The sequence below is a fragment of the Vipera berus genome (assembly GCF_964194415.1).
Source record: "Vipera berus genome assembly, chromosome: 4".
In the NCBI taxonomy this organism is placed as follows: Eukaryota; Metazoa; Chordata; class Lepidosauria; order Squamata; family Viperidae; genus Vipera; species Vipera berus.
Window position 1 is genome coordinate 36,815,034 of NC_138206.1, and position 26,222 is coordinate 36,841,255.

Here is a 26,222-nt window from a genome sequence, read left to right on the forward strand (position 1 = left end):
GATAGGTGTCAATATATTGTATAATCTTTCAACCACAAAGAATACCAAACTAAACACCAACAGAATCTCTCAATGGTAAAATGATTTACAGCTAACATGAAAGTGAGCGCTTCACAACCAATGGCTTAGCATAGAGAAAAGTGTTTCAGGAAGCAAAAAACATTGTTTGATGTTGTGTGATGTCTTAGGCAGCAAATACATATTTTTAAAGCAGTACAAAGTGCTGAAAAGTTCTCTCATAATAATGCAGATCATGCAAACTTGACAGCCTTGTGATATTTAGATGTCGATGGGGAGGGATTATGATGATGATTGATGATGAGCAGCAGTGGCAGCAACTGCAGCATTTAAGTACCATTTTATGATGCTGTGGTCCATATTACCAACATTTAGAAGAGAATCACATATTACAGGCCAAAAGCAAAAAGAAATCTAACAGGTTGCCTTGATTTGATCAGATTTAGTAACTAATATTTCTGGCAGATCCATAAATATCTGAAATCATGTGGTCAAACAGAGAGCTCCTTCTCCGGCTATGCTTCTGTTCTGTCTCTATATCTTGGAATCAGAGATCTGCCATTCCATTTTCTCACCCATTATCTCCAGCTGTCATTGCCATTGTCTCAATGTAATATGTCTAATTTAGCTGATTCTAGAAAAAATAGTATTTTTTGTACATACTCTTGAAAACTATTTTGAATCTAATCAACTATTACAAGTAAACCACTTTAAATTAAACAATTCTTAAGAATGAAATATTCTTAATTTTGACTTTACTTTTACTGTTTGGACTGTTGTGTGTTTTGAAAAATAGATTATTTAGAATCTAGTTATGTTGCACTTCAGTCTTTAAATAATTAACCTAGTACATACATAACAATGTATGATGTTTTCCATAGTGAGCTTAACATCAATAACAACATTTATTAAAAAGGCTAGAATAATTTCTGGTGGTATTATCTGTACGTTAAAATTTAGTTTAGTCACAATCTTTTAATTGATTTAAATTATTTTATTAAAACAAATTAATGGCAATTCTTTTATAAGAAGTTGCCTCAAACAAAATGAGTTTGACATGCCTGCTCTAGATAGTTGAATGCTCCAAAATAAATTCTAGACCAGGCCTGTACATGCAGCCTACCAAGCACCTTTGGACAGAGCACAGACTTTTTTTTTAAAAAAAGTAATAAAATCACCACCACTGCCCTGAAAGTCATGTTGCCTAGTGCCTCCATGGCTTACCATGATCACAAGCTCCAACACTGTAGATGCTCCTCTAGTCACCAAATCATTGATTAGCCCACCAGCATTCCTTTGCAGACCACAAAGATTTTTAATTTATCAGTGTGGGCCTTTCCCTTCTACAAGTTGCACAGACCTCTTCTACATTTCCCTCTTGCCTTTCCAGGTTAACTCCTTGGTCTGTCACTGAGCAAGAATTGACTTTGTAGGGAAGCATATTATCATTTGATGCATATTTAACATATGTTCTACCTTTATTTACCAATTATATAATATTTGTATGCAATTCACATGGCGAGGTTTGGGGCAACTTACAATAGAAAAAAATATATTTTTAAAATCATAAGATTAAAACATAAAAGCAGGGCTTTTTTTCATAGAATGCTCAGAATGACTAGGTAAGTAAGAGAGGACAAGTAGTGGGAGGTGGGTTCTGCGTAGTCCATGTGCACTCCTTCCTTGTGCTCACCTGTGTCAGCCAGGCTGGTGGCCTACCTGGTGCTGGACCTGTGCCACTGTCGCCTCACCCTGCACGCCTAAGTGGCTGCCCTTCATCGCCTGGCCCGCACTGCCTCCGCCACCCACCCCGCACCGCCCCACCATATAGACCAGGCCCCGCTGCTCCCACAGCACCAGCTGTGCCAACTCTGGCCACAGGGGGTAGCCCACTGCCAACACCCCTCACACCCGTGACTGCAGCAGCACCATCCCCCCAGCCCCCCGCCTCCTGCGCCCACCAAAATGAGTGTTCCAGCACTTTTTTTTAAGAAAAAAAAAAGCACTGGGAGATCCTGATATTTTTTTGGTGAGGAAGAAGATCAGAATGTTATTTATTGTTCTGACACATGTAACAAAGTATTTTGGGACAACATATACAATTCATTTGAGTAATGAAGCATTTCATTTGGGAAATTCCTAATCTTTCTAGATTCTAGGACATAAATCATTCCTTATTTGTGAACAATTCCTGTCAATCTTTTCTTCAAGATAAATATATTTCACTACTCGGAAGTAAAATTACATTAGTAAATGTTCTATCTTCTTTCATTGCTAATTGGATGTCCTTTAAGGAAGCATCTCCTGATTTATTCTTGTCTGAAAGTAACAATTTTCTCATTTTTCTTTCTTACATAGAACATTCTGCACTCTTTTATTAATTCCATCTTTACTTCGCTGTTTTCTGAAGACACTGTAAGTCGGTGGTAGCCAAAAAGTGAAGTCTGGTAGGAGCTTTTCAGGTTCATGAAAGCTTACACATTTTTAATAAAATGTGTTAGTCAGAAAAAGTGTTATTGGACTCTTTCTGATTTTGGGATGATATTCCAGAAGGCATTGAAAACTTAGTTATTCTCCCTTTAGTCTTGGTTATTCTTGGAATACAATGGTGATGGTCCCTGGTAAGATTTGGTTTTATTTGATATAGCTTTTCTTTTTCTGTATGTACATCTCGTTGACCTTTTATTTTATTGTTTTAGCTTTTTATAGTTTATATCACTCGATGTCAGGGGAGTTTTGCATTTTTTAAAATATTTTCACAAATAAATAAAATTTTAAAAACCATATTCTTTCTCTTCTATGAGTTTGTTAGCATGTCAAACTAAAGTACATAAGGAATACATATATATATATATATGAAATGTATACGTATCAAAGATGGGACTGTGAAATTGGATGGACAATGTTTCTATATAAAGAGAAAAATTGACAGTTATTTCTTGGGGTTAAATGTTTCTGTATTATATAAAGAATGATACCAGTTGTGTCTGATCATGACAGAGTGTAATCTGTTCAGAAAAGAAGATAAGGACATTATTTTGTGTTTATGGCTTTTGGTTTAGGAGCACCAGGAAGAATATGTGGTCAAATTACTCTTTCCCTTTTTATCTCTATTACAAAGTCAGTATGGACAGTCACAATTTGTTTTAATAAAGATAAGGTGTTGACAAAGTGCTAGTAAATGATTTATTGATGACATGACCCTTCCACCCTTAATTAAATTCATTGCATGTATGCATGTTTTATTTTTACCATCCCCCAACAAGAAAAAGTTGTAATAAATCATCTGCTCTTCAGTATGTTTTATTCTTAAAGTATAGAGGGTTTCTATAATCTTATTATAATTTAGATTACTGCATTAAAGTACCTTAAATTTTGGACACTTTGGTCTGATAAGGAAATATTTCATTTATAAAAAATATTTTACAATTTTTTATTACATTTTTTTTTCAAATTAATAATGTATGCAGTATAATTACATAATGTGACAGCTGAAAAATTGGTAGAATTTCCAGGACGGACCTGAATTTTAATAGGGATGACTTATCACATATTGAAGTAAGTGAAATACAATATAGATAGTTCCTTTGAAAGAGACATTTTACTTCAGTGAGATCAAAGTCTAAATGTTATCTATTTATTCTGGTGTCTGGTTAGTCAATTGACACAGTTATGCTTTAATCTCTTGCAGCCTCTACCTTTTCTCTTTGGTGTCTGTTCACATCTTGTACTCTTATTTTTCTGAATAGAAATTTGAGATTTGACCACAAATCAGCAGAGAATAAATGGCTAATAGAGTGAACACAGTTTGATTACTAAGATTACTAGAAGATTTTACTGTACTTTTTAATTAATTTTGTGTGGTTCATAGAAATTATGCTTTTACTTTTCTGAATATCATTTATTATTTTTGCCTTTTGTTACTGTTGCAACAGACATGAAATTTCATTAAAATGAAATTCTGAATGACTTCAAGCTGTTGTAGGAGTATTGTTCCAAGATGAGTATGACTCATCCTATATATAGAGTAGAGTCAGGTAGCCTTTCAAGATCAGCTGATTGTGATAGACACTGTTCAGGACTCTAATTGGTAATGAGAAAATGTTTTTGCCAATTCCTTACTGCATTGGAAAAGTTCAAGGATAATATTCATAATTATTATATGAATATAATAAGGTTTTTATACTAAGTAGTAGTTTAGATGCATAGGCCTATTGCATCTATATTGATATATATTGTGGGAATTGATTGGCAATCATTCTCCAGGGTTTCACATAGTTTCATAATTTTTTTCCTATCAGTTATTTTTGAGGAAAGAGAACTTACTTCAGAAAGTGTTTCAAATAGAGTGTGATGTTCTTGTACTTACAGAATTTAATAAGAAGGCCACAGGCCATGTGAATTGCTGTTTTTCATTTTACACTCATCTCTTTAGGGGTCTGCTGCTGACATGACTATACAAGAACAGTCAGCATAACAAAGCATTGTTTCCACACCAGCTTTTTCAATCAGGCATCTCTCAGAAGATTGGATTGCAGTTTCTATAATTCCCAACCAACACATTATGTTTTTGGATATTGTGAAATCTGTATGATACAGTTCTGGAGGTGGCACTTCAGGAGACTAGTACTGGGCTGTGCTTTGACACACACACAGAAACTCTGGGAAATCATTTTAAAAACTTATCGTAATAATGGATGGCCAAAGCAGTACTCTTTTAGCAGAACGGTTTCTAAAATTGCTCAGTCATGCAGCTATAAAGATTGTGCTGCTGTCACTGCATATTATAATAAATTGACCTATTCCCTGGCTGAGAGCTCCTTGTTCCCTCTCTTTAACAGTGGGCTTGATCTTCAACTCCCGTCTCCCTCAACCTGATGCCTTCCAGCTAAGTTGCACTACATCTTCCAGAATCTTTGATGAGCATTAGCGTTAGCAATGCTGGATTCCTCAGCATTTTAATCGAACACATCTGAAATGCATCAAAATAGGTGGCAGTCATCTGTTTAATTCTAAAATGTTCAATACAGTTGCGAAAAAGTACTTAAGAGTGATCTGTGTGAAGCAGAGTTAGACATAATTCTACTATATCAACTGGGAAACTTTCAAAAATGCCAACAAATACAGTACATTCTAATTATTTTAAGGTCTCTTAATCATTTTAGTGTTGAGAGTAAAAAATGATAAGAAATTCCTGATACATAGCCTAAAACTCAACATTCATCCACACACTGATGCTGTGTTTTGCTAATGGTCATAGGTGTCATTTAAATCTTGTTTTGATTGTTCATGCTGCTCTCTTCTACATGAGAATATTTCCATTCCATGCTTTGTTTTTAAAGCATACATTTGCAGAAAAATTCTATGTTGGAAGAGGTTTTATACTTTGTGGCCAAAATAATTCATGGAGAGTAGCATTCATAATAAACATAACAAACAGGTCAGCTTACAACCACAAGTAAGCCCAAAATTTCTGTTGCTAATCGAGACATTTGTTAAGTGAGTTTTGTCCCATTTTACGACCTTTCTTGCCAAGTTTTTAAGTGAATCACTGAAGTTGATAAGTTAGTAACATGGTTGTTAAGTGAATCTGGCTTCCCCCTTAACTATGCTTGTCAGAAAGTTGCAAAAGGTGATCACATGACCTGGGACACTGCAACCATCATAAATATGAGTCAGTTGCCAAGCTTCTGAGTTTTGATCATGTGAGCGTGATCAAATGCTGTGATGATCATAAGTATGAAAAATGGACATAGATCACTTTTTCAGTGCCACTGTAACTTTGGGCACTAACAAAGTGTTGTAAGTCGAGGACTATCTGTATTTTATTTTCAGTACTGTAGTTATAATATATGGTGGTATCTTATCAGATGTTCCAATCTGTTACATCACAATAAAAATTTAAAACCAAGTGATACATTATCACATATCATGAATCCTACCAGATACAATATGTTACCCAATCCCAAAAGGCTGTTTGCCAATCCTTGTTGATTATTAATAAAACCATCCATTTGATTTCTTTAACCTCTAGTAACATCAAGGCTTGACTCAGCTGAAAACCAATATTTTGAAGCAAATCAATTCTGGCCATCTTTGGAAATGATGCCCTAAGAAAAATTTGATTTTGTTTTTCAAAAAATCATCATCTTAAATACAATAAAAGAATAACCTTTTAACTTACAGTGCTTTTCTAACTTTTCTGAAAGTTAGAAACACAAGTTTTTGTAAAGATTAACTTGAAACACATCATACATGCATGTTATGTTACATTTAGGAGGAAAATGAAGAACTATTAGCAATACAGCCTGCTGTTAACAAAAACTCATCCAAAAGCAGTGAGGAAAATGAACCTAACAAGCAAACCGTGAGCCTTTCTGAAAGAAAATAAAGCTAGCAAAACAAACAAACAAGTATTCGTAGTAATTGTAGGCATGTGAGCACTTCCTGCAAGGCACTGTCAGTTAGGTGCCTAGTAACTGCTCTAGGTATGCATAAAGCATACTTTGCAAGGGTAAACACCAGTCATTTAGTAAAGGGGACATTGATTACATGTCCTAGCCAGAGGCCATTTTTCAAGCAACATGGAAGCTGATTTATTTGATGTAAAATTGATCCCTGAGCCTATGAAATGAAAGGTTAGGAAAGAATGAAGATAATGGAGTTATAATGCCATGTTACTATAGATTTGACAGATTAAAAAAAAATAAAGATTAAGAATTTCAGATTAATTCAAAACCCAGCACCCTATTTTTATTTTATTTTGCTTTGTTTTTCAAAAATTCTGAGGTCTAAAGATGTTAGAATGATGAAGATTCTGAAAGCCTGTATCATAAAAGTCCATAATTACTTGACATATTTTCTATATGACCAAAAACAAGTTGGTGGCTATTTCTGCAACAGAACTCATTAAAAGTTTTTGCTGTAGAATTTCTGGATTACAAGATCCTTTGAACCACAGAATCATAAGGTTGGAAGTGATCTTAGGTCTTCTAGGCCAACTCCCTGCCCAGTGCAGGAATACTCAGGCCATCCTGGACAAATAGCTGTCCAACTTTTCTTTGACAACCACTGGTGATGAAACACCCAAATGTCCAGGGGGCAAGCTGTTCTGCTTAATAGCTCTCGTGGACAGGATTTCCTTCTAATTTTGAGTTTGCATTAATCAGTTTAAGCTTCTGCCCATTGATTCTTGTCCTACTCTTGGGCACTACAGAGAATAAATCCATATCGACTTCCCATACAGTCCTTTGGGTATTGGAAGACTCCTATTATGTTTGCACCTTTAGCCTTCTCTTCTTTAGATTTGGCATATCTAGTTCTTTTAATCATTCTTCACAGCATCTAGCTTCTATGCTCGTTATCTTTATTACTCCACTCTGTACTGTCACTCAGCATCCTTCTTGTATTGTGACAACAAAAACTGAGTACAGTATTCCAGGTCCAGTTTGATCAATGGAGAATAGTGCAGAACTATCACTTCCCAAGATTTATTGATGCTGCCCAGGACTGTAATGGCTCTTTTGGCAGCTTCACTATACTGCTGGATCATCTGGCATGTAGATCATTCTTACAAGTACTATTCAAAGTACAATAAGCCAGATACCACCCATCATCACATCTGATTTTTCCTACCCAGGTGCAGAAGCTTTTATTTCTCACCCTTGAACAACAATTACATTTCACACGAATTACCTTTGTCGAAGCAGCAATCTTCATATGTTGCATTGAGGTGCACAGTAATCCACTTTTAGTGATGTTAAACTCTGAGGCCAAATTGATTGTTAGAAAAGCCTAACATGTCAAATGGTTACTGTTGCCTACCACAAGACATTGCACTGAATTTCATAATATATATTTACATGTAAAACAAAATGTATTTTTTTGCTAATCCTATTTACCGTAACTGGATTAAACAAACATATACAATGTAATCAAAGCAAAACAAGATATTATCCAAATTCATCTTCCTGTGTCTGATTGGGTTTGCAAAGGGCTTAAGAATTAAAGTCTAGAGCAATTAGTTTGTAACTTCAACATGAGGCAGGCGGTTGGCAATATACAGAGCAACTTAAAATATCTTTTTGAATTATCTGAAGTGGTAAAACAATGGGTTGTAGCTTAGAACTTTATACTGGCCTAATTTTTTTAAAAAAAATACACTTACATCTCTTTACAAGGCTCTGAAAGGCAACTAATCTTGGATTTTGAATGGAAAAGCCATAGAGACTTATTCCCTTTAAGTGATAGCAACCAAAGACTAAGACTTATACCTATCAAATTATACAGTCATAAATATTGTTTACAGATAGCCTTTTCCATTGACACTAAGATGGCGATTTTATGCAGCAAACAGTATTAGGAATTAGTTATCTCTTCAAATTTTATCAGGAAAATGGTTGGGTGGGGGTTTTTTTTGGATAAAAAGTAGAATAAATAGTAAATCCAAAACTGGGTAATCATATCAAAAGTACTGTTGTTCTTTTTCAGCACAGTAAGGCAACATTTATCACAAATGTATTGAGAGGAAAGAAAACCTTTGTACTTGCTTTCAATCCAGTTTACATTCTTAGTCTTTGAGAGTATTTTCTGGATATATTTTTTTCCTCTCAAACTTGTTAGGAAATGTGACTACCAAGCTAAGTCCCCAGAGACATCCAGAAATAAACAGACAGGTAGTTCGAACCAAGCAAACTTGAAAAGCAGGCATTGACTGTAATAGTCAGACCCTTTGGTGTAAAGCAGCCAACCTTGGCCTCCTAACCCAAGGACAGCAAGTCTTCTGCAGCAAACCATGTGACCCTCTGCCACTGAGTCTGGCTCCACTAGTGTTGCCATAGAACTGACAGGCTATTGTATTGTTTCAAGAGGGACATTAGGGTAGTTTTTGTTATTGAAAAATATGCTGTGAGGAAAGGCTAATTGCTATTCAAGTTAATAAAAAAGATTATATAATGCAAGGATGATCTTACTAATCCAACCCTTTCAATAAGCTTACAAATGGAATTTGTTCCCAGCAAATTTATTCTGACTGAAACACTTCTTTCAAAAAGGACACTCATTTGGCTCAATTAAATTTAAGACCCACTGTATCCATGGCTTATTACAGTTATGTTTACTTTAATGGTTATGTCAGTATAGATCAGACATGTCAAACTCGCGATGTCACATGTCTCGCGCGACGTATCGGAGGTTTTTCATCATTGACGGCAGTGGGGTGGGCGAGGTTTCTTCATAACGTATCCAGCCCATGGGCCGGCAGTTTGACACCCCTGGTATAGATAGATAAATAATATTTATTTCAGACAGTAGGGTTAGAAGAAGACATGTTGTGTAATTCATCTGGGGACAGGCAGGTGGTTCTGCAGTCGCAGTATCAGAGTGCAGAATCTAGCACAATGGGGACACTGGAAGTCCATTGCTGAAGCAACTGTGGTTTTGTTCTGTGATATCACTCACACTTTTTTTTAACCAGTTTTTGGTGTTGCCTGTCTTCAAAGTCAGTAGTGGCTTCATAGCACAGTACTTATCCTCAGTTTTTGTCAGCAGCCACAGCTTCTAGTTCCTTTGGCTGGAAGTCACAGTAACATAGGGATTTTTTCCACAACTTCTTTATAGTGTTCCCATGGTCAACATCAACGTCTCCTTCCAGATTGTGGGATACCTTAGAGCAATTGGCAATATATCCAGTGGTCACCCACTCCAATAATGTGTCCTACCCATCTCATCTGGGCTTTGAAAATGAGGTACTCAATGTTGGTGGAATGTTGCAGCCTGTGTAATGACATCTTTAAACCATGTCCACTTTTCAAAGCAGATCCCTGCAAGTGGTAAATTACCAGAGAGTTTTGTCATTAAGAATATCTTGAAAATCTTGGACATGGTCTGGGTCTTGTAGTCTGCTGATGTTGAATGATTTTCCATTAGTCCTTGTTTCCTTAGGATGCATATGGGATATGTTTAAGTTGAGGACTGACTGGACCAAAGGCTTCTGTTGTGCAATTCAGTTTCACCTACAACTCATTTGCAAATATAAACTAACTACAGCAAAGAAACCCTCATCTACATAATGATCAGAAATTCCTCTCAATGTAGATATTGTGTCTCTAATGTTTGCTTAGAACTAGACTGATGTGCATTATATGTTGCTTGTTGACATTGTGGGAAAAAGAGTATCTTAGTCAATAGTAGCAAAAAAAGAGAAAGGAACACACACACACCCCGCCCCATAACAATTTGTTACAAATGTTACAAAATAGCATAAACTTTTAAGAACATTATTAGACAGATGGATTGGCTAAGTTGGTTTGGAATTTAAAATGGTATGAAAACCTTACAAAAGTCAAATTCAGTAATGATCCATATTTCACAGGTTTAATAGAATGCTGAAAAGTGACACTACATCCTCTTAAGTAATAAACATTACCACAGGCATCTGACAAATAAAGATGCTTGGAACTGTTTTGAGTTGGACTTCTGTTGTGTATTTTGTTTAGGCTAATTTATCCAGAAAAACAATATAATATTTGGAAGCAGTTCAGGCAGATTTCTTCCTTATTCACTGGATTATAAAAATAAAAGTAGGGATAGCACAAACTTGCAAAATTCTGTTGTTATAACCATTCTCAATGAAACTATTTTTTAAGCTTTCATATGGAGTTTATTTCTTGATCTGATCTACTTAGCAGAATTGACATCAATTGAGTTACAACTGACAGCTGTCTGGGAAGAGTTTGAACTTGCTAGTCCAGAGGAAGTAAGCAAGCCCCTAAATTCTGTAAGTGTGGGCCAGCTGAATATTAGCAATAGCACTTAGACATGTATACTGCTTAACAGTGCTTTACCGCCCTCTCTAAGAAGTTTACAGAGTCAGCATATTGTCCCCAACAATCTGGGTCCTCATTTTATCAACCTCGGAAAGATGGGAGGGTGAATCGACCTCAAGCCAGTCAGAATATTACATATTAGATCCATTTCCTTCCTGTTGGGTCAAGTCTCTCCAGGAAACTCCCTGTAGTTGGGTTCATGTAATGGTGAATGCATCCTTAGAGGAAGAGTTTAAGATTTTACCATCTCTTAAAGAGGTGATGGTTTGCCCCTTTCTCAATAAGCCATTCAAGAATGTTGGACAATTTTTGTCCTATCTAAGATTCTTAGAAAGGTATTGGTTGGCAACATTATAGGGTCCTAGAGAAATGGATTATCTGAATTATCCGAATTCTTTTCAGTCAGGTTTCACACCAAGAATTGTGTCTGCATGGAGGCACAAGAGTGTTACTACTCAACTTCGCTTCAGAAAACTGTTTTCTTCTGTACATGTAATCCTAACCCATATAATTTTAAAATTCTAGTGAAACAAATGGAAGAACTATTATTGTTTGAATGTATACTTATTCATTACAAAATAACAGGTATCAGAAATTTCAGTACTGGACAAGAACTTTAATTTTTATGAAACTTTTCACTTTTTAAATTAAGAACTACAGTATACCTTTTTCAGTAAGCAGTAGAACGATAATTAATGGGTAGCCAAGTACTCTCCCAAATTATACCATCTGGTATAATTAGTCAGCCTGAAGGATAGTTAATGAAGTATATTATGCACAATTAAAAGTGTGCATATATATATTTACCTGTGAAATATATGCATAGATTAGTCCATAAGAAGCAATGTAATTTTTCTTTCTATTCCCTGTCCTTTCTCTTGAAACATTTTTATCCTCAGCTAGTTTTATGTTTGCTGACATCTTGGAAAACAAATGCACAGAAGAATGAGTTTTCTAAATGTCATGAAGGAGTTTGATAACTGACATTAGGGAACATTAAAAACAAGCCATATCAAGCTCCAACTGGATTTGAGATCTTTCTGTGCATGCAAAACATATACTGGTGGAGGAAAACCCTTATTAAAATTCAGCTGTTCAAGTCTATTTGAATGTAGAGGTTCTCAGCCATGCATCAACTATGACAGATGCCACCATTTCCTGAAATTCATTCTTTTACATATACTCATTAGGGGTGTCTCAAGAATTCATCTTAATCTGTTTGTCCACTGAGAGAAATGAACAGCTGTTAACTTTTCCTTGAAGACATTTTTGTAGCTTTCCTCTTAGCCAACTGTCAGGAAAAAAATAACATCTAACATATGTAATTTTATAGAAGCTCTCGCTACCATTGCATCAGTATTATTTTGCGACTGTCCCCAAAGGGTTGACTGTTTACAAAGAAAACTTTGAATGCAGCAGTGAGCAATTGACTGAAATGCATTCACCTGGTACCATCCCCCCCAACTACAAATTACACATGCTCTTTAGAAATTATTTATTTTAAGCATTTGTGAATCATACCTACTCCTACCAGGGCATCTCTAAACTGCCTACTCATACCTACCACACTCTCTTCCCAACTTCTGAGAAGAGTCACTTCAGTGATGCTGGAAAGTGGCAACCACTTGATCTTGACCAGATGGGAAAAATGCATGCTAAAGTCTGGATCATTTTTTCTGGAATGAAACTCGTTAAGACCTGAAATCTGTGTCATGTATCTCAAGGTTAGAGAACTAGAAGAATATCGAAAGGCACAAAAGGAGAAGCAAAAGAAAACAGAAAAAATGAACGACTTCTGAAGAGGCTGTTTTCAGCCCACTGCTCTTTAATATGAATTGATTGTTCTCACGCAAGCTATTTCTGTGGCTGGCATTTTTCTTTTCTTACTTAGCTTTTGGCCATTTCTATGGGATGGGTGAACAATGACAAAAAGCAAAAGCAAAACTAAAGCTTTCGCCTCCTTTCTTTAAAAGTGTATCTGAGATGGGGACTTTCTTGCTCCTTTTTGATTTCTCAGAGTTTTATCCAGGTGGCTTAGGCCCGGGTACTTGTGAGACCACCTGCTGCCAATGTCAACCTCCCATCGCCCGGTTCACTCCCACAGAGTCGGCCTCCTCAGGGTTCCGTTGGCCAGGCAATGCCAGCTGGCGACCCCTAGGGGGAGAGCCTTCTCTGTGGGCACGCCAACCCTCTTGAATGAACTGCCTCCAGGGCATGCTGATGGCCCCTGACCTTCGGACCTTCCGCCATGACCTGAAGACGTGGTTGTTTCAACAAGTGGGCCTGGACTGACTACGATTTTTAATTAGGCTTTTTACTGGGTTAAATTGTATTTATTGTTTAATTCTCTTTTAAATTTTTTATTCTATTTTTTTAAATTTTTATTGTTGTGAGCTGCCTTGAGTCCTTAGGGAGAAGGGCGGCATATAAATTTAATAAAATGAAACGAAATGAAATGTTTCCTTTCAGTGGTATGCACTGAACCACGATGAGGTGGTCACTGACCTCGAGCCAGACATCCTAGAATGTGAAATGGGCCTTAGGAAAGCTGAGCAACAACAAAGCTAGTGGAGGTGACAGTATTCCAGCTGAGCTATTCAAAATCTTAAAAGACGATGCAGTAAAAGTGCTACACTCAATTTGCCAGCAAATTTGGAAAACTCAACAGTGGCCACAGGATTGGAAAAGATCAGTTTACATTCCAATTCCAAAGAAAGGCAGTGCCAAAGAATGTTCAAACTATTGCACCATTGCACTCATTTCTCATGCTAGTAAAGTTATGCTTAAAATCCTACAAGCTAGACTCCAGCAGTATGTGGATCGAGAACTACCAGAAGTACAGGCAGGATTTCGAAGAGGCAGAGGAACCAGAGATCAAATTGCCAACATACGCTGGATCATGGAGAAAGCTAGAGAGTTCCAGAAAAACATCTACTTCTGCTTCATTGACTATGCTAAAGCCTTTGATTGTGTGGATCATAACAAACTCTGGCAAGTCCTTAAAGAGATGGGCATACCAGACCATCTTATTTGTCTCTTGAGAAATCTATATGCGGGCCAAGAAGCAACAGTGAGAACTGGACACGGAACCACTGATTGGTTCAAAATTGGAAAGGAGTCCGGCAAGGCTGTATACTGTCGCCTTGCCTATTTAACTTATATGCAGAGCACATCATGAGAAAGGCAGGGCTAGATGAATCAAAAGTTGGAATTAAGATTGCCGGGAGAAATATCAACAACCTAAGATATGCAGATGATACCACTCTAATGGCAGAAAGTGAAGAAGAACTAAAGAGCCTCTTGTTGCGGGTGAAGAAGGAGAGTGCAAAACTTGGGTTGAAACTAAACATTAAGAAAACCAAGATCATGGCATCTGGACCTCTCAATTCCTGGCAAATAGATGGGGAAGAAATGGAGGTAGTGACAGATTTTATTTTCCTGGGCTCCAAGATCACTGCAGATGGGGACTGTAGCCAAGAAATTAAAAGACACTTGCTCCTTGGGAGGAAAGCCATGGCAAATCTAGACAGCACACTAAAAAGCAGAGACATCACCCTGTCAACAAAAGTGCGTATAGTCAAGGCTATGGTCTTCCCAGTTGCAATGTATGGCAGTGAAAGCTGGACTATAAGAAAGGCTGAGCGCCAAAGAATTGAAGCCTTTGAACTATGGTGCTGGAGAAGACTCCTGCGAGTTCCTTGGACTGCAAGGCGATCAAACCGGTCAGTCCTAGAGGAGATCAACCCTGACTGCTCTTTAGAAGGCCAGATCCTGAAGCTAAAACTCAAATACTTTGGCCACCTAATGAGAAGGAAGGACTCACTGGAGAAGAGCCTAATGCTGGGAAAGATTGAGGGCAATAGAAGAAGGGGACGACAGAGAATGAGGTGGCTGGATGGAGTCACTGAAGCAGTAGGCGTGAGCTTAGATGGACTCCAGAAGATGGTAGAGGACAGGAAGGCCTGGAGGAACATTGTCCATAGGGTCGCGATGGGTCGGACACGACTTCGCAACTAACAACAACAATATCAGTGAGTTTCTATGGCTTCTTTGGTTTCTAGGAATTAAAAGAAAACACAAAAATATTATTGAATTCTGCAGCAACTATGAAATTATTCTCTTAGAGTTGTGAAACATGCAACCCTAAACTATGCTGTAAGAAAATGGGAAAGGCATTCCATTCCCAACAACATTTTTTCAAGATTAAAAATAGCCACCAGCAAAATCGAGATAGCATTCCACTACCTTTTCAAAAGTTAGCCTTCTCAAATGCTTCCTGGAATAATAAGAGGATGATGTGATGCTGTTGAAATTTTTCCTAGAGTGTACAACATACAAGTAAAATGGCTCTAACCTCATGATTGTGGAGCTTTACTGACAGGCAACAGTGTTTAATTCTCTATCCCTGGGCTTTTCAACCAGTGGTATGTGTACCACTTGTGGTACTTTGCCACATGGCAGGTGGTATGTGATTTCTAGCCAAGTGTAGCAGGGGAGTGGAGTGAGCCTAAGCGAGCCAAGCCTGAGGGAGAGGGGGAGAGAGAAGCAGCTGCAGTTGCAGGACTGTCTGGGCTCAGCAAAGCCCCAGGAGACAGCAGGGCTCCAGCTGATTGGCTCCAGCTGATTGGCGCTTCCAGAAGCAGCTCGGAGCTGGAGGTGAACTGAAGAAAAAGGGGGTGGGGAGGGAGGAGAGGCTATAAAAGAATATGGTTTGGGTGGGGGAAGGGGAAAAAGGCAACAGGAAAGGTTTAATCCCTTTAAACAAATGTAATTAGTTTTACCCCCTTTAATTGAGTCTGTCTGTGGTTTTTAGAAAGTTTTCTTTGAAGGTAAACTGGCTTAATTTAAAACTAAAGCTTTTTGCAATTGCCGGAGCCTTTCAGTCTTCCATTGCAACATTGTGACATGTGATGTGCCTGAGGCAGCTTAAAAAGAAAAAAAAAACCCCGAGTTTATGTTTCTTTATTTTCTTGCTTTGCACTTGATTGAACTTTATTTTCTTGCTTTGCACTGTGTCTTTAAGGGTACAGGGAAGGAATGGGGGGGGGGCATTTGTACTACTCTGTGGAAGAGCTCAGAAGGGCCAACCAGCTAGCTCAGGAGTCTAAAAACTTAGAAACTTTAAGACCTGTGGACTTCAACTCCCAGAATTCCTCAACCAGCCATGAGGGCTGAGGAATTCTGGAAGTTGAAGTCCACAAGTCTTAAAAGTGCCAGGTTTGAAGACCCCTGAGCTAGCTGGTAGTGGTGCATATTAATAAACATGGATAAATTCATCATACATTTCTCAGTGCAAAGGAAAAGTGATTCAGCAAAGGAACAGCCACCAAAGAAATTAAAACTGGTACTTTTTTCCTTTTCTTTCTACAGTTTGTAATAGTTTATTAGATTATAGAATAAAATACAAAAATACGAAAGCAAATAGTAGGACACAGTGGGGAAAAAAGGGGGGGAAGAGAGGGTCAGAAGGGAAAAAGAACACACTTCCTCTGTTGCAGTAGAAGGAAGCATTAACATTGAACCTCAACTTTTTACTTTTCCATAATATTATAAATTAGCCATTTCTATAACAAAAAAAATGAATCTAATCAGTAAAACCTAAAATCCCCCCCCCCTTTTTAGTCATCAAGCTTTTGACACCTTGTTAAGCACTGGTGGTACTCAAATATTGTTATGTCCTAAAAGCGGTACAATCTGTGAAAAGGTTGAAAAGCCCTGCTCTATCCTATTCCTTTTCCAGTTTTTTTTCCTAACCCAGTTTTTTAAAGGCAGCGTTAGACCTTCCAAAATTTTGCTGTACTTGGAAACTCCTGGTGCACCTGCATATTAGTCTTGATTTTTTTTCAGTCTTATCCAAGAGTTAGTCTGCTTACTATGGTCCTGATCTTACTCAGATGTTGGCAGCCCTATAATGGTTTTCCACCTGAGCAGGCTCTGCTTACTTATCACTCAGGATGTGTTGTCACCCAGGGCAACACATTGATGTTTATCATTGGGGTCAGTTACAGCTGCTTGCTGCTGACCCTGACTGTGAGGTATGCACTGTTAGTCTCTCTTTCTCAGTATGGCCTAGTCATTGGGCAGCTGTTTACTGGCTCTTTCAAGGCATCTGCTGCTAGATTCTGCTGTTGGCCGTACTATCTATTCAAACTGTTCCTACTATCCTCTTTTGTTTTTCAAGTCTCCAAAACCTTCAAGTTTCCAAATCTTCAAGGACAGGGAGACTTCAGGGAAATCTCTGCAAACGATGAGAGATAAATGGATAAATGGATAAAGCTGTGCTACAATTATAGTTTTTATCTCAAATAGTATGAGTAAATGCCTCCACCACATAGTTTATATGCAAATATAATTGGTCTAGTGACTTTTCTATGGATAAAAAAAGATTATGTGGGGAAAAAATATATAATACCAGTCTAGAGGAAATGTTGCCAAAACAAAAGGTAAAACAATGCAGAAGTATGAAGGCCTACATATTCCTTGTTCTAGAATTATAGTTTCCTAGCCTCTTTGGTGATTAATTCTAATATATCTAAAACTTTTCATATTAGACTGTTGCTGTTGCTGTTAGCTGCGAAGTCGTGTCCGACTCATCGCGACCCTATGGACAACATTCCTCCAGGCCTTCCTGTCTTCTACCATCTTCTGGAGTCCATTTAAGCTCACACCTACTGCTTCAGTGACTCCATCCAGCCACCTCATTCTCTGTCGTCCCCTTCTTCTATTGCCCTCGATCTTTCCCAGCATTAGGCTCTTCTCCAGTGAGTCCTTCCTTCTCATTAGGTGGCCAAAGTATTTGAGTTTTAGCTTCAGGATCTGGCCTTCTAAAGAGCAGTCAGGATTGATCTCCTCTAGGACTGACCGGTTTGATCGCCTTGCAGTCCAAAGGACTCACAGGAGTCTTCTCCAGCACCATAGTTCAAAGGCCTCAATTCTTTGGTGCTCAGCCTTTCTTATGGTCCAACTTTCACTGCCATACATTGCAACTGGGAAGACCATAGCCTTGACTATACGCACTTTTGTTGACAGGGTGATGTCTCTGCTTTTTAGTGTGCTGTCTAGATTTGCCATGGCTTTCCTTCCCAGGAGCAAGCGTCTTTTAATTTCTTGGCTACAGTCCCCATCTGCAGTGATCTTGGAGCCCAGGAAAACAAAATCTGTCACTACCTCCATTTCTTCCCCATCTATTTGCCAGGAATTGAGAGGGCCAGATGCCATGATCTTGGTTTTCTTAATGTTAAGTTTCAACCCAAGTTTTGCACTCTCCTTCTTCACCCGCAACAAGAGGCTCTTTAGTTCTTCTTCACTTTCTGCCATTAGAGTGGTATCATCTGCGTATCTTAGGTTGTTGATATTTCTTCCAGCAATCTTAATTCCAACTTTTGATTCATCTAGCCCTGCCTTTCTCATGATGTGCTCTGCATATAAGTTAAATAGGCAGGGTGACAGTATACAGCCTTGCCGGACTCCTTTCCCAATTTTGAACCAATCAGTGGTTCCGTGTCCAGTTCTCACTGTTGCTTCTTGACCCGCATATAGGTTTCTCAAGAGACAAATAAGATGGTCTGGTACTCCCATCTCTTTAAGAACTTGCCACAGTTTGTTATGATCCACACAATCAAAGGCTTTAGCATAATCAATGAAGCAGAAGTAGATGTTTTTCTGGAACTCCCTAGCTTTCTCCATGATCCAGCGTATGTTGGCAATTTGATCTCTAGTTCCTCTGCCTCTTCGAAATCCTGCCTGTACTTCTGGTAGTTCTCGATCCACATACTGCTGAAGTCTAGCTTGTAAGATTTTAAGCATGACTTTACTAGCGTGAGAAATGAGTGCAATGGTGCGATAGTTTGAACATTCTTTGGCACTGCCTTTCTTTGGAATTGGAATGTAAACTGATCTTTTCCAATCCTGTGGCCACTGTTGAGTTTTCCAAATTTGCTGGCAAATTGAGTGTAGCACTTTTACTGCACTGTCTTTTAAGATTTTGAATAGCTCAGCTGGAATACTGTCACCTCCACTAGCTTTGTTGTTGCTCAGCTTTTCTAAGGCCGACTTCACTTCACATTCTAGGATGTCTGGCTCGAGGTCAGTGACCACCTCATTGTGATTATCTGGGACGTTAAGCTCATTCTTGTATAGTTCTTCTGTGTAATTTTGCCACCTCTTCTTAATCTCTTTTGCCTCTGTTAGGTTCCTGCCATTTTGGTCCTTTATCATGCCCATTTTTGCATGGAATGTTCCCTTCATCTCTCCAATTTTCTTGAAAAGATCTCTGGTCCTCCCTATTCTATTGTTTTCTTCTATTTCTTTGCACTGTTCATTTAAGAAGGCATTCTTATCTCTTCTAGCTATTCTCTGGAATTCTGCATTCAGTTGGGCATATCTATGTTTTTCTCCCTTGCCTTTCGCTTTCCTCCTTTCCTCAGCTATTTGCAAAGCTTCCTCAGACAGCCATTTTGCTTTCTTGCATTTCTTTTTCTTTGGGATGGTTTTGGTTGCTACCTGTTGTACAATGTCGCGAACCTCTGTCCATAGTTCTTCAGGCACTCTGTCTATCAGATCTAATTCCTTAAATCTATTTGTCACCTCTACTGTATATTCAACAGGGACATGATTTAATTCATACCTGAGTGGCCTAGTGCTTTTCCCTACTTTCTTCAGTTTAAGCCTAAACTTTGCAAGGAGAAGCTCATGGTCTGAGCCACAGTCAGCTCCTGGTCTTGTTTTTACCGACTGTATAGAGCTTCTCCATCTTTGGCTGCAGAGCATATAGTCAATCTGATTTCTGTGTTGACCGTCTGGTGATGTCCATGTGTAGAGCCGTCTCTTGGGTTGTTGGAAAAGAGTGTTTGCTATGACCATCGTATTCTCTTGACAAAATTCTATCAGCCTGTGCCCTGCTTCATTTTGTACTCCAAGGCCAAACTTGCCTGTTATTCCAGTTATCTTTTGGCTTCCTACTTTAGCATTCCAATCCCCCATGATGATAAGGACATCATTTTTGGGTGTTAGTTCTATAAGGTGCTGTAGGGCTTCATAGAACCGGTCAATTTCATCCTCTTCAGCACTGGTGGTTGGGGCATAGACTTGGACTACTGTGATATTGAATGGTTTCCCTTGGATTCGAACTGAGATCATTCTGTCATTTTGAGGATTGTATCCCAGTATTGCTTTTCCTACTCTTTTATTGACTATGAAAGCTACTCCATTTCTTCTGAGGGATTCTTGCCCGCAGTAGTATACCTGATGGTCATCTGAATTAAATTCACCCATTCCTGTCCATTTTAGTTCGCTGATACCTAAGATGTCGACGTTCAATCTTGTCATCTCTTGTTTGACCACGTCCAGCTTTCCTTGATTCATGGATCTTACATTCCAGGATCCTATGGAGAAAAAATCTTTACAGCATCGGACTTTCCTTTCACCACCAGACACATCCACAGCTGAGCGTCCTTTCGGCTTTGGCCCAGTCGCTTCATTCTTTCTGGCGCTACTAGTACTAGCCCTCTGCTCTTCCCCAGTAGCATATTGGACGCCTTCCGACCTGAGGGGCTCATCTTCCAGCGTCATATCATTTTGCCTTTTGGTACTGTCCATAGGGTTTTCATGGCAAAGATACTGGAGTGGGTTGCCATTTCCTTCTCCAGTGGATCACGTTTTGTCAGAACTCTCAGCTATGACCTGTCCGTCTTGGGTGGCCCTGCACGGCATAGCTCATAGCTTCATTGAATTACGCAAGCCCCTTCGCCACGACAAGGCAGTAATCCATGAAGGGGCATATTAGACTAAACATTCATAATGCCACTTCCATCAGAAACATTTCATTCTAAAGGCTCGGTAGAGACTTATCCTCTGCTTTAAAGCCAAATACTTTGTAGCCTTTATCATTTATTACCAGTAAAACTGCACTGCAATTTCTTTCTATTTGAACTGAGCATATTCCACCACAGCATTTGCCATTTCATTTGGGAATGCTATGGGGAAAAACTAGTTTCTCTTCAGGGCCACTCAAAATGACTGTGACATTTCAAGCTTGTACAGAAGACATCTAACCATTTCCAAATGAAATGACTTTATGTCCAAGCTTTCTGCCACCAAAGATCAAGGCTTCAAAAGGGATGGTATCATTTTCATTCACCAATGCTTCATTCTGACCTTAGCTTTTTCATTATATCTTGGCTTTAGATTTAAAAAGAATAGCTACTGTTGGCATTTGTAGGAAATGTAAATGTTATTCTAATTAATTAGATTTCAACCGAAAATTTAATACCTAGCTTTCTTTTGGTATCTCTGTAGCTTAGCAAAGAGCCATTAATAAGACTGTTAAATTTAGTTGAAACAATACTCAACTAGTGGTAAAATACCTAATAAATGTTTTAATCATATTTTTCAATGTATTTCCTTTACTCAGTTGTAGCTCTTTCAGGTATATTTGATACTGAAGATTAGTATCAGACCAGTAGATACAGATGGAATGAAACTTGATCCACTACTTCCTCCATCAATTTTGTACATACAACACATTATAGCAAGCTTCAGTGTACTCAGTAAAATTGTGTTTCCAAAGCCAGAATGTAAATTATTTCCTCAAATAAAAAAGCAGTTAGCCCTGCCAGCTCTAGTACATTACAAATGATTTGATGGCCAAATCACATTTTTTCAAATATTGCTCAATGACTGATTTTTCAACTCATAGCACATTGAGCTTATATTTATTTTATTTTTTAATTAGTTATTCTTTATACACATTGTCTTTCATTGCAACTAGATTTAGAATATACCATTATATTTCTAATGATGTAACCAGAATCTCCACAGACACCCCCCCCCCCAATCATAGTGTCTTATCTGGAATTCTAGCTTCATTTGAGATTGACTTAGCAGGAAGTATTTATAAGGAATTGTTGAATTCTTTTACACAAAGTGGAAAGAAAATGAAAGCAAAGTATTATTTTTATTTGTGGATGAATTATGTGTTTTGGTAAATTTCCACCAATGAGGATGAACCCTCAAAGCACACTCAGCCATTCGTCAGCCAAAACAAGCAATCATTTACAACTATTTTGAAACTGTAACAAGATAGAGTATTAACTTTTAGTAATGCCATACAGTAGATAGAGCTTTTCCAGGATGATTTGTGTCTTACCTGGCCCTTCAGGCTCTTCCACTGGTGGCCATAAATAAATAGCAGTGGTGGTTTCGGGTGCTCTTCTCGGCAGTCCCTGGTAGCTACCTCTCCCTGGCATTTGCTGACCCTCATACTTCTCGTTGGGAGAGGGAGCTGACGAAGAAACTCCACTTGCTAGGTTTTACAGGGGATGCCTTGGGAGATTATGGCCTTAAGGACGCCCAATCTAGGGTAGTCCAAAGACTTGTAGACATAGATTTGCAATATTTAAGAGCCAGAGAAAACCTGCTCCCCTCTGATCTTCAGCCAATCTAATAATTATGGACTGAGGATGGCTTCATACTTCTACACTCTAACCATCCCCAAGTATAGGAGAGTCTTCTCTCTAGCCCGTTTCAATGTCTTGCTCTCAGCACTACTCGACGGGTGATTTAAGAGGCTCCCAATTAGCGAGCGACTATGCCCCTGTGATAGGGCTGAGGTTGAAACTGTGGAGCATGTCTTTTTATACTGCCCTATGTATAACGCAAGACCCTTCTGGTCCCAATGCTAGTAATTTGGTCTTATATTGTTTAGGGGATGGCTCCTCATATGTTACTTCTCAGGTCTCTAAATTTTTTTAAAGAGCTGTAACTATTAGAGGAGAACGTCGTAATTCCCCTCAGCCAAGGCTTCTGGTGTCCAATTGTCTATGATTTTACTTTCTATATGTTTTTCTTTTGTTGTACTTGTATTTTGGTCTGTGACTGCAAACAAATAAATTATTATTATATATAAATAAATAGCAGCATTGATATAGAAAAAAGTAAGGTAACTTGATTAGTGTTATTCAGTCATTTAAACATCCATTATAAAAATGTTGAAAGTGTGGAGAGATTGGTTACGTTTTTCTCTTTCAGAGAAAGTTTGACAATAGATTAAGAATAAGCATTTTTTAAAAAAAAAAACTAAATCAGCACCCAAAGCTGAAGTTTAGCATCCTTTCATTTTTTCTATTTACTCTTTGCCGGATATTTTGTGAGAAATTTCATTTATTGAAATAGAAGCTAGTTCATTTTCTCCCTTTGTATGTCTGCTCACAAATGCCGCTGCTGTTGCAGAGCGTGTTCCATGTTAATCTGCTAACTTTTCCTTTTTAATTAAACAGTTTTTACAACGATAGCTTTCTCTGTGGATGTTCACATAGAAAGAGAAACAAGTTTAATCATTCAGTAGGATTGGTCCATGCATTCCAACTCACAGGCTTGCTGGTATTACCCCATCATTATCTGCTACTCTTTCTTTCAGAGCAGACATAGTGGTGCAATATTTGCTCAAGAAATAGTGCTGGTCTCCCTGCTGAAAAGCTCTGACATTCCTTTCTCCCTGGATCTCAACACACTAAGTAGTGCCTTTAATTGTGGACAAGTAAACATTTGTCTGATGGCTTGAGAATTTTGTAACTGAAATGAAACAGAAGCTGTCACCACAGGTGGGTTAACAGCTGCTGCCAAGTAGCTCTTCATCTTTCAATCTTACAGAAATGCCACATAGGAAAGAGGATAATTTTCCAAGTCACAGATGCTGGTGAAACAGTGGGAAAAATGAAATGTTTTACATGAAACTAAATTGCTAATATTATGCATTAAATGCAGTGATAAAGTAGTATTCTTCCTCTAAAACACACTTATCTTCCCATCTGCTTCACTAATGGGTAGCTGCTGCTGCTTTTTCCTATTAAGGAAATTCTTATTAATTATAAAAAACATCAATTTGTGAATCATCAAACTTCCACACACACACACCCAAAAAAACACACATGCAGATCTCTATTTCTACTGTTCCATAGAATTGCTCAGACTGAAACAAAACCAAATAAACAAACCAAAAACATCAGGAAAACAATTAGGGAATGGAGTAAATCTGCCAATGGTTGTTTTGCAGAATTGATGTTAGGTTTATTTATTTTTTCAATGCAGTACATATTTATAGACATTTAAATTTTATTTCTCAAAATATATGTATTTCAGTCCATTACCCTATTTTGCTATTGGCTGCTTGCAAGCTTTTGAAACTGCCCTATGAAAGAACAAATGTAGTCCTTCTTCTACAGCAATGTGTGCTTCAAATGTCAGCAACTTTCAAATTAGTGGGAACATCATTACATATCTCTCATTTATTTTTAACTAGTTATAAAGATTTTACTAAAACTTCACATAGGTCACACCTGAGCTATAGTTTCCCATTTTAACTATTACATTCAAATTATTACCCTCCCATAAACTAATTAGAATGCAATAAAGGTAAAGGTAAAGGTTCCCCCGCACATGCGTGCTAGTCGTTTCCGACTCTAGGGGCCGGTGCTCATCTCCGTTTCAAAGCCGAAGAGCCAGCGCTTGTCTGAGGACATCTCCGTGGTCATGTGGCCGGCATGACTAGACGCCAAAGGCGCACGGGACGCTGTTGCCTTCCCACCGTAGTGGTCCCTACTTGCATTTTTACGTGCTTTCAAACTGCTAGGTTGGCAGAAGCTGGGATGAGTAACAGGCACTCACTCTGTTATGCGACGCTCGGGATTCGACCCACCAAACTGCCGACCTTCTGATCGACAAGCTCAGCGTCCTAACCCACTGAGCCACCGCATCCCAGAATGCAATGAAAGTGGACAAAAAGCTTGAATTCTTCTGAACAATAGATGCTGCAACATTGAACATTAGAAAGCCCGCCAAAGTATTCTATTGGGGAACGTGGATAATTACATAGTGCTGGGGTGGGAAGTTCAACTTTGTAAAATTGTAACACTTGGGAGGAAACTCCAGACTTGGTTTCACTTTTGACTGTGCCAATACTTCGTAGCCAATAAACATGTTCTTTAAGGAAACCCCTTGCCTTGGAGTTCTGCTTTTACTGGTCTCATCTATCAGAACCTTGACAGTTGTATTACATGACTTTCTGAACAAGATAACATATATTTGTTGCAAAAATCTAGTCAACAATTAGTTAGCAGCAAAGAAAAACATCTCTAATCCTTATAAACAGTATAAGATCATATGCTAATTATACCCAAAAGAAGGAAGATGGGATTCATAATCCCCATGGAAACATATGCTTTTAGTTAAAACTAAATAAAAGGAAATGAGGATTACAAATCACAGAAATCAGTGACTTACCTTATCCTATCACATTCTTCCCAGGATATGAGCACTCCTGATGAAAGAGTCAAAATACACACCGAGAAACACACAAAACCACCAGTAAAACTGTTCCTTTTTCAAGAGAAACAACTCTGGGAATCCTGGGTTACAAACTTATAGTAGCTCAATTTTAGATAATACAGTTTTTAAAACAAAAGTCTGTAAATAAAGCTACCTGGTTCAGACAAATGCCAATGTCTTTATATTTAAAGGGGTTACATGATATAATATCAAGGAATTAGATGAGAAAGGATTTTCTCCGATAATGGTGTGGCAGGATGAGCCTTTTCAATTAACATCTCAAGTCTGTATGTGTCTGAACTAGTTCATATCCTTAACCTACTACAAAACAAAAAAATCTTGTGGCAGCATAGTAACAGGCTGATAGTAGCAGTAACTTGGTAGCATAGCAAAGATGTTGTCATCTTGTGGGACCAAGATCTTCTTCTCTGTCTTCTCTGGTTCAGCTTCTGTCCCCTGGAATAGCATCTCACAGACATTCATGTGTAGCCAGACTCTTGAGTCAGTGTTTGTAGCCCTATAAGTAAAATATTTTGATATAAAAGACAGTTATTGAACCTAGACAAAGCTAACTGGACTTTGAAACCAGCAGAACTAAATGTTCATAAGATTCACTGCTTTCAGTGGTATCTACCGGTAATTAGAAATAACTTCATTTAGATGGAGTATATTATTATACATATTAAGAAAAATATTGGCTTGGTCATGGAAAGACCTCATAGTTAGCTTGAAAGTATCACTGGAATTTGACCCATTCCAGAATGAAAGAGACATCGTATTTTCATATATTAGCAGATGCTTACTGCCCCTTTTTATATGCTACAAACTTGAGAGGGTAAGGGATAGAGATATGAGCAACCTCCATGATTTTTTCCCAGTGTGCAGAAAACAATCCTCTGAACATCTAAACATGAGTCCAATATACAGAATCCAACGTATTGTTCATCTGTTTGAAACAATCTTACGCATGACAAATTGAAAAAGTAATAAAAAAAAACAACTAGAGGGAAAAAATAGCCATCAGAAATAACAGATAAACTGGCAAAATGATGAAAA